Genomic DNA, 10329 nt, shown 5'->3' with positions numbered 1-10329 from the left:
GGCAACCCCTTCTGCCAGAGGGAACAAGAGAAAAGAAACTGCTCTAGCTCATGACAGTGTTGTCCAACCTAAGACTTTAGGTAGATTTTGAGAATTTTAACTTTCCTGATTCTGATTTTATCCAATTCAGTTTATGTTGTAACCATTGATCTTCTATTTTTAGCAGTTGAATGTCCTTCTCCTCCTCATACTAGGTCGAAAAGACTTAGGAAGATGACTGTGGTGGAGTATGTGGCCACATAACCTGGAACAGCTCCTACAATGACCTCTGGTATTGATGAACAATTGAGAAAGGCCCTTGAAGCTGTTGAGCACAAGAAAGAGGTCATGGAAGGACCTCAAGAAAAAACCAAAGAAGTGGACGAAGAGGTGAGTCCTTCTCTTTAACTATTTTAAACAGCTCTGTCTTGGTTTTGTTCTTCTGTTCTAAATTTTTTCTTATCTGTAGGAGGAGATCCCTACTGAGGTGATTGCACAGAGCATTTCCTTAGCAAAGAAACAACAGGGAGACTCGAAGGCGAGCTAACGAGTTCTGAACTAGCCTTATTTGATGACTTGGAGGCAGAGCACTCCACTGCTGTTCCAGAGCTCGGGCGGAGCAGTGCGTAACATTCTGCAGCATTTGAAGATCCCGAGGAACAGTGCAGGACAACTTGCTTGTGTCATTTTAATGTTCCCGGTCTTGAGGTAATTTCTTGCTCTGTTTTCAACTTTATCTGGTCTCAGCAGCTCACGCCTATCTTCGCCTAATTGATATTTCTGTTTTTAGGTAGAAGAGATCAGAACTGCTGGGACTATGGCTGTGATGACTAGTCCTCTCAAGCCTCCTATTGTAGCCGTAAGTGTTTCTGTGCCTTAGCCTTTTCTTTTATTTTGATTCTGCCTGAAACTGACTTGTATTCTTCCTTTGCAGATGCCTATCCATTCTCTTTCAGGTTCATCTATCGGCCTCCTTTGCTGATCTAGAATTGGCAAAGTTTGAAGCTATGGATTTAGATGCTCAACTGGAGAAACTTGAGAAGCTTAGCTCTACTCCTAGCAAGGTTAAATCCAAGGTTGTGGATGAGGCAGTGGAAAGGGTAAAAATCTGGCAGTGATCGAGCCGGACTGGATGAAAACAGAGAAGCTGTTGATCAATTGATGAGGGATCTGGACTTGCTGCATAGACAGAGCATGGCTCCCAAGCCCATTCTTGAGATTAGCCTGGACTTGTCAAGAGATGTGCTCAACCTTCATGACCGCTATGAGGATCTCAAGCCAACCTTCAAAGCCTTCGAGTTCTCCAAGACTACTCATGAAGCCAATTTGGCTGATTATGAAAAAGAGAAGGCATAACTGGACACAATGGTTGCAAGCTACAAAGAAGCCAAGAACATTGTTGACAAATTGGAGAAACAAATTGAAGAACTTCAAAAACAGCTGGCAGATTGGAGGCGGTCAGAACAAGCTTGGGCTGGACTGGGTTCTAAGACTAAGGCCACTTTTCTTGTGCAGGCATGGTTTGACTTCGAGGCCGTGGCAAAATTGCAAAGGCTTCAATCTACAGAAGTCTTTGCTAGAAAGAACTTTCCACCAAAAAGACCAACTTGCAAGAAACTCTTAGGAAACTAGGACTTTGAATTTCAAAAACTTGAATGTAATAAAACTTAGTCATGAAAAATGACTATATTTAATATAAAAAAATTTGGTGAAACTTCGCATTTTCAATTTCTTGTATTTTAAGTGACATAAAAAGAAAGCAGAAAATAAAACACACTTAAAAATAATACTAAAAGCACTACTCTTAACAAAATTCAAATAACAGTTCTATCTTTTTCTTCTTCAATCACAGGATCTGTTTGTACTGCTTGTGAATCCCACATAGTTGGATAGAACTTCTTTAACCATTTGCCATTGATTAGCGCAGCATGGATGTCTCCCTCTCGATCCTCTCATATGCCCCGGTCAAGGACTTGCTTAATTATGAAAGTACCTTCCTATGTGGTGACCATTTTTCATAAGTGTGTTCCAAAGGGCGAACTGTGCCTTCAGTATTTCTCACTCTTCAAAACTCTTGTTTTTAACTCTTTTGTTATAGGCCCTTGTATAGCCTGCTTTCCTGCTAAGAGTTTGTTGAGGGTATCACCTCATTCTGCTGGTATCCAAACCTTCTAGTTCTAGCAGCATTGCTTGAGAGTAGTCTTCTCAACAGATTGTGTCATTTGAGCAATTATGAGAGATTGGACTGCTATCTCCATAAGCGGATTGCATCGTGACCATAGGTTAGAACATATGGGGTCATGCCAGTTGCATCTCTCTTTGAAGTTCCATATGCTCAGAGAGTTTCTGATAATTTCTCATGTTATTGCTTTGGATTTTTCTCAAGTATTTTCCTGATAATGTTGATGATCATCTTGTTACTTGATTCTGCCTACCCATTAGCCTTAGCATAATAAGGAGTGGATTGAAGTAGTTTGAATTTGAATGCTTCTGCCATATCTAGCATTTCTCTAGATATGAAAGAAGATCCCTTGTTAGTTGTGATTGACTCTGGAATACCAAATCTTTGTATGATCTGTTCTTCTATGAAGGTGATGATCTCTTGAGATGTGGTGGATTTAACAGGTTTGGCTTCTACCTATTTGGTGAAATAGTCTGTAGCTACAATGATGAAACAGTGTTGTTTGCTACTGGCTGGATAGATTTTTCCAATGAGATCCATTGCCCATCCTTTGAATGACCATGGCTTAACCACTAGATTCATGGAAGTGAAGGAGCTTGCTGGATTGGTCCATGTCTTTGGCAAGGCTCACATCCTTTGGAATATTCAATGCAATCTTTCATCATAGTTGGCCAGGAGTGGCCATATCTTCTAACTAACCAGCACATCTTCATTCCACCTTGACGAGCTCCACAGATTCCTTCATGGACTTCTCCCATGACCTTCATGCACTCTTTTTTCCCTAAGCACCTCAAAGGAGCACGTCTTTCTTTTTCGGACCAAATCTCCATTCCACATGAGGTAGTTTAAGGCTATGATTCTAATCCTTTTTTCAGAGAGAAGGGTTGGATACTGCAGATAATTGATTATGGGCAATCTCCAATCTTCTTCAGTCATTATTGCAGTATTGACATCTATTTCCATTCTTTTGGTAAGGACAGATGGTAGGCTTTTCTTTCCTAACTTGATGATTCTTTGTACGCAAGGCATTTGTACTCCTATTGCTATCTAGGTCATCTTATTAGCTGCAAAGTTTTCTTCTCTTGGGATATGTTCCCAAGTGACCTCCCTGAATTCTGCCAAGAGATTTCTAGCTGCTACTAGATAGGCTGACTGAGAAAACGAACATTTGTATTCTCCAACAATCTGTTTTAGTACAAGCATGGAATCTCCCAGAATTTCGACAGATTGGATTCCTAGTTCCACTAGATTATCTAGTCTTATGATTAAAGCCTCGTATTCTGCCTTGTTATTGGTGCATTGGAAATCTTGCTGGAATGATTAACAATGTTTGATTCCTAGTGGATCTTCCAAAACAATCCTGCTCCGGTGATACATTTTAGATCCATCAGTATAGCTTCGGGGGTGAGATGGGTGAGTAAATAGGATTATTGAGGCAGGGGTGAGCTCTGGTTAGCAAGTCTGCATTGGCTATATCCATGGAATCCATATTCTCAATTTCTTCCTCTGGATGATCAGCCAAGAAGTCTGCAATAGCTTGTCCCTTGATGGACTTCAGAGGAACATGTCTAAAGGAAAATTCTGACAGGGCCAGAGTCCATTTACCAATTCTCCCTTTCAACATTGGCCTTGTTAGCATGTACTTGATTAGATCTGTCTTGGCAATGATGTAAGTGGTGAAAGGTAGCATGTAATGTCAGAGCTTTATAGCAGTAAAGTATAAAGCCAAACAAAGCCTTTCAATTGCAGTATATTTCCTTTCTACTTCTATCAAAGTTCAGCTTAGCTAGTAGACTACCTGTTCCTTCCCTTCTTTGTTATCTTGGACTAAAAGATTCCCAATGGATACTTCTGATGCAGAAACATATAACTTGAGTGGTCTGCCTCTCTTTGGTGGGGACAGAATTGGTGGATTTGTGAGGTAATGTTTGATTTCCTCAAAAGACTGCGGGTGCTATTCTTCCCACTTAAATGTCTATTCCTACTTCAATCTTAACAAGGAGGAGAAAGGACTGGATTTTTGTTGTAGAATTGGATATGAATCTTCTTAAAAAGTTAATTTTCCCTAGGAGACTCTGCAACTCTTTCTTGTTCTGAGGGGGCAAAGCTTCCATGATAGATTTTGCTTTGATCTTGTCGATTTCTATTCCTCTTTGGTGGACCAAGAAACCTAAGAAATTGCTTTGATCTTGTCGATTTCTTGGGAATCATTTTCAACTTGTTTTGTCTCATTCTTAGGAATGCCTTTTTAAGATTTGATACATGATCTCCTTTTTTGGGGATTTAATCACCACATCATCTATATAAACCTCTAGAGAATGACCTATCATGCATGAAAAACAGAATTCATTGCTCTTTGATAAGTGGCTCCTATATTTCTCAAGCTAACATGTGCTTCACTAATCCTCTATCTAGTCCAGGCATTTCATGGTAGTGCCATGCGAAACAGTCTTTGAAATCATGCAGAAGTGCAATGATTTCATTCTTTATTGGCTCTTCTAGTAATGTCACGCGAGATCCTCTACTTGGCGAGAATCATCCGATCTTTCTTTGCTGCAAATTCAATTCCTCCTCTACTACAGAACTTCCTTCTGTTCTTCTACTCTCATGCATGAATTCTGCCATGTTAATGGCTGGACTATGCATAGAAAGCTTCTTTTCTTCCCAACATACCAACAATCTATTTGTAATGGATCAGATTGTTGCAGCTCGATCTCTTTCTTACTGGTTTGAGCTAAACATCAGCACTCTGAAGGTCGAGAATGCAGGGTCTATTCCAGTCCTCTAGAGAACTAGCCAGACCTTCTTCAATGAGTTTCTGGGCCGTGACACCATGGGGACGACCGTTTTGGTTAACTCTAAAGAAACTGAATGGACCAAGGTCATCATGATAATACCTGGCTTCAAAACATAATGCAGATGGCAGCAATGGCCGTGGGTCGGCCTCCACAATTTCCATAAAACCTTCTTCATGCCAAAGGGCCAATTGCTAGTGTAGAGTGGAAGGAACACATAGACTTTGGTGGATCTAATCTTTGCCAAGCAATGCATTGTAAGTGGTAGAAGTGGTGTCTACCAGAAAAAAGGCAATCTTTAGCTTCTTGGTTCCCACTATGACATCCACGTCTAGTATTCCATCAGTCTTAGTGATGCCTCCAGCGAAGTTGGTGACCGTTAAGCGTATTGGAATTTGATCCTTCTCTGTTCTGCCCATTTTGATTAGTAACCTGTGAGGTAAAAGAGTAATGGTTGCACCTTCACCTACCATTACTTTGGGAATATGAACTACCCCAAAGTTTGCTATTATGAACAAAGGTCTGAGATGGTTTGCATTTCTTTGGTAGGTTCGGAAAAACAAAGTTGTTCTGCGGCTAATTTCATGGAAGTTCTGTTTGTTTTTGTAACTGATATTTGTTGTTACAGGTGCCTCCTCTACTTTTGCCAATATGCACTCGAAAGTCTCTTGTGATAGCACATCTCATTCCAAAGTGTTCCCCTGTCATACATTGCCCTAAACTTTCTGGCATGATAAACACCATGTTCTTGCCTAGATCGCCACATGTGAGCTTTCTAATTTTGCATTGAAAGCCTTAGTTTCTTCAACTAGTTCTCTATCATACTCCATATGTTCTCCTCCATATTCTTCTGTCCAGTCTTCTTGCTCTCCTGTTTCGAGGAATTCAGTCTGGTCGTCTGCGGATGGTTCATAATCCAGCTGCTCCTCTTCATATTCTTCAATCCAATCTTCTTGTCCTTCCACTGGAATGGGTCCGGATTGACCTTGTGAGTATGAAGGTTCTAATTGGTTGATCAAGGATGAGGCAGGATGGATGGAAAGTTTGCTTGGAGACTCTGTCTTTGTCAGTTCTTGGTTGACATGTTGTCTATTACCTTTGAGGATCTACTTCTACATTTTTCCTTTTATTAGGCGGTCTGCAAGTACACAGTATTGTGTTATCCTTATTCTTTAGGAAGGTGCAGTATTGTCTTTGAACTCTCATAAATACATGTTCTAGTCGGTTCCAAATTGAGTGCAGCTTTTTCCATCAATTCCATCGCCTTCTATGATAGTAGCCTAGGGCTTATCATTTCCAGGCATCTTAACTGGTATCTCCTTCTTCGGCTGCTCTGTTATTCTTCTATTGCGTTAGGCATGCTTTAGATAGGCCTTCTATCTAGCTCTGTCTCTAGGTGGAGCCGAAACTAGGCACTGTTGGTATGATGTTCTAATCCTGTCAAAAACACCAGGTGTGGGCTGACTTTGCCTATCCAGAGTTACCTGTAACTCACTTTCACATTTGCACTTGTTGCACTGAACTACCTCAACCAAAATGGTTGCTTTTGGTCTCTGATTAGTCTCTCTTGTGATTCTTCTACCTATGTTGGGGCCAACATCTGCTGTTAGCTTGCCTATCTTCTGTCCTGGCTAATTTAGGTTGACCATGTTGACTTGAGGTTGGGAAAAGTGCATTGTTATTGAGGAGGTTTCTTAGCCAGTTTTAACCTTCCTGTTGTTATTCCTTCTTGTATGACGTCCTTGAAAACAACAGCTATTGGTGGAATGGTTCCAAGAGTTGTGCCATCTGCAATACTATCTGCCCTTGAGTTCCTCAGGCTTGGGCAACCTGTGGAGTGTCTCTATTGCTTTATGTAGTAGCATCTCATCAAACAGAGCATCAACCTTGGTTAAATCGAAGGAATAAACTTTGTTCTATGCGGGTTTGCATGGAACAAACCCTCTTGTAAATGGTGGTGGCTTCTGGTCCTCTGGTGGCTTTGTCAGAGCTTTGCAACTCATGGGATGTTTTAATTTGCCATTTCTGCCACTATAACTTCCTTTTCTGCAGAGCATTATGTGCCTTCTTTTGACTCTACTTCAACCAGGTGTACTAAAGAAGATGGGGTTTTGTAGTATGTGCCTTTAGAGGAGTTCCTCTTCTGTTGTTCTTCCCTGAGCAGCTCCTCGTATTTAGATGCTTTATGCGGTCTTGAAACAACATCCCATAAAATCTTTTTCTGAGAGAGATTTTAAGGGCGGTTTGAGCCATTTGAATGAAGTGACTTTCTTTCATAGGGATTCGGCATTTCATTTTGAGCTTTCTGAACCTAGTTATGAAGTCTTGGCGGGCTCATCTTCACTGTGTGTGACAAAGATCACTGATGGTAACTTCTGGCTGAATCCTAAAATAGTAGTCATGAAAGACATTTTCCATATGTTCCCAAGTTTGAACAGAATTGGCTGGTAAGCTAGTATACCAGGTGAAGGCTTGTCCAGAGAGTGAGTTTCAAAAACCTTAGTTTTAACAGAGGATTATTTTCTATGGCTATGCACTGGACAGAGAATCTACCTATATGCTCGACTGATGAAGCATGGGTGTCCTCTCTGTTGAACAAGGTGAAGTTTGGTACCCTAAAGCCTGGGGATAGAGGTATTTGATCAATATAGGCTAGATATGGCTTTCTGTAGGTGGGCCTTTCTCCTCTTCTATCCTCCGGTTCCATCATCTCTCTTATCATCCTCTGTAGTGCTCCTATGTCATTCAAGGCATTGATAGGATGCAAATTTTGCCCATGTTCTAGTTAGTTGTGTTTAATCCTCTGGTAAGAGTAGAGCTTCCTCTCTATGTTCTTCTCTTCTTGAGATAGGGTGATTCCTCCGGTTTGCCCTGGTCTATTCCTCATCATTGTTGGTAAAGGGGTTAATTCCCCTCCACCTCTCCTGCCTCTAGCTAGTGGAGGCGAGCAGTTGGGGTTCATCCTTCTAAGTGCAGTAGGGCAACCTTACGGCTGGTTGCTCAGGCGAGAGTGCCAAGAGGCGATCACGTGGGACCACCGGTTATGGAATAGGTGGAGGTTCTAGCTGGTTCTGGGGGCTGGTGGTGCAGGGCCTTTTGGAAGGGCTGGAGCTTCATGTTCTGGACGGGAAGGGCTCCTCCCCTCTATCCAGCTTGGATTTCCATGCCTTGGCATTCCAAATTCTCTGTACGATGAGAGGATTCTCTTGGTATGGCCAAGCCAATCTTGGTGAAGGTCCAAAGGAGATCTAGTTGGACCACTATATCCTGGTTTGGAATTCGCAATAGCACCTCACGATCTTTCTTGAACTGCACTGTTGACTTGCCATTGCATCATGGTCATCATGTTTTTAGAGTATCCTGGCTCCTTTATGTTGTGGCCTCCTATATAAGTTTAACCTTCCGGAACCAGACTTGGACGTCTACTCTTGGTACTACCATGGGCTGATTGTCTAGCATCACTTTCTTCTAACTCAAGTCCCTCTCTCAGGAGAGTTGCTTGATCTCTTTTCATGGCGCAATGTGGATTCTGGCTATAACTTCCAATATTCATATACTAGAAGATTTTCCTAGGGGTATGTATACTCGAAAGGTCCTACATGGGCGGGCCAAATTGTTCACCCGTTTTAGATTTGTTCATGTGATGGTAGGGTAAAGTTCCATATTGTCTTGAAAACCATTTGTGGTCAACAAGTCAACTTTCTTTTGTGTATGAGCGTGCCACTGCTAGCAATAAACACCCTAGCAGACTTCTTTAAAAAGTGGATAACTTGCGCCCAAGTTATTGATTTTTAAACAAGCGATTGTGAATTTGGGTGAGGAATATCTCCCAAGTAAGTTCTTTTCTTGCCTTAAATTGGTGAGGACTTCACAATTTTTCTTAATACAAGACTGGTAGTCCTGGCCAGAATGAATGATTAGAAAGTGAATTGCTTTTAGGCAAAACTCCCTTTTACAAAACTCAAAAGGAAAGACCAACTCTAAAAAAGAACAAAAAAAGGGTTGGATTTCAATTTTGCTGGATAAATGCTTCGATTGGACCGGATCGGCATGTCTGTGTTGGTTTGGACTATCAACACTTTCAACCACAAGTTTCAGCCTGTAAATCGATACCAACGTTTGAGTTTGGCAGAGTTCTAATCTATTTCAAGCCCTGGAAGGCTTTTTGAACGGCGAGTGGAACCTCTTTAGTTTAGAAGGGCAGTGGCTAGATTTGATGATTACTCACCGAATCGCTGTAGTACTGTTACCTTGATCAGGGCTTTCCATAAATTCTCGAGGTTTTCATATTTGTAAAAACTCGGACTCTGCTGATTTGGCTTATGCTGAACCAAATTTGTAACTAGAGAAATCTCCTTTGTATGACTATTTCTTTGAACTGAACTGAAGTTAGGGATTCTGAATTTATAGCTGACTTGTTTCTTGTGGCTCAATGAGCTTTGGTTGCTTCAGATTTCGAGGGTTTGGGATCAAGTGATCATTTTGAGTTTTTGTTTTTGATTTTTTTTGCTGTCCCTTGATCTATTCACCTCGCCTCATATTTATAGAAAGTGCTTGAGTGGGATTTCTAATCTTTTAATAATGGGTGGCAGATTTTCCAAAAGCAAGATCTTTGATTTTAAATGAAAATAAAAGGGTAATTTTATCTATTCTATCAAAAGGCTATGGACAGTCAGTTCTTATGGTGGTCACTTCCCTTTTTTTTTTTTTTGAAAGAAAACCTAATCTCTTTTCAACTTTGAATTGCTTTTTGTAAGAATTCAATCTGCCGTGATGGTTAGTTTGATTTTTCAAATGAACAACTCCCTTCTCCTACTTATCTCTTTCGAAACTGTAGTCCGCTTATCCCTTGGAAATGATAATCGCTCTGGGAGCAAATTTTTCTTTGTATATAGAAAGGGATTTTGATCTTCTTCCTTGACTGTAAAGACTGGAGAAGTCTTCTTGTAAAACTGATGTGCTCAAATATTCAACATTTATCTGTGATATTTCTCCATGTTTACACCTTTGTTTTACTCTTTTATATAGGTTTTACATCCTTTTATTACTTTTTTAGGTAATCACAAGCGAATGGTAGAAAATGAGCTAAAAAGAGAATGTTGAGTTTGAAAGGCCTGTGCAGATCAGTCAAGTTCACAAATTATACTGTATTGACTCAGGAAGAACCAGAAGCTGAACCACATATGCTTGGAAAGCTACGGATGTCTATTTTCTGGGAAATTTTACGGTTTGTGAATATCATTTTTCTAGAGGAAGTTATGATGGTTTTAGTACAGGTAGTTTTGGGCTGCGCGGGAATCTGCAATCTTTTCTATTTCCCAGGGGTTTATATGTCTGAATAAAAAAAATATGTAGATAATACAAGGAGCAAAA

The 10329-nt window shown here is 40.7% G+C and overlaps 1 pseudogene; it reads left to right on the top strand.

The window, feature by feature from the left end:
- The first annotated feature begins 913 nt into the window (after positions 1-913).
- On the top strand, positions 914-1619 carry LOC148919151 (uncharacterized; annotated as a pseudogene).
- Positions 1620-10329: the final 8710 nt, after the last annotated feature.

The sequence above is a fragment of the Prunus mume genome, linkage group LG3, assembly GCF_029339155.1.
Source record: "Prunus mume cultivar Tortuosa linkage group LG3, ASM2933915v1, whole genome shotgun sequence".
NCBI lineage: Eukaryota > Viridiplantae > Streptophyta > Magnoliopsida > Rosales > Rosaceae > Prunus > Prunus mume.
This window is presented reverse-complemented; position numbering and strand designations above follow the sequence as displayed.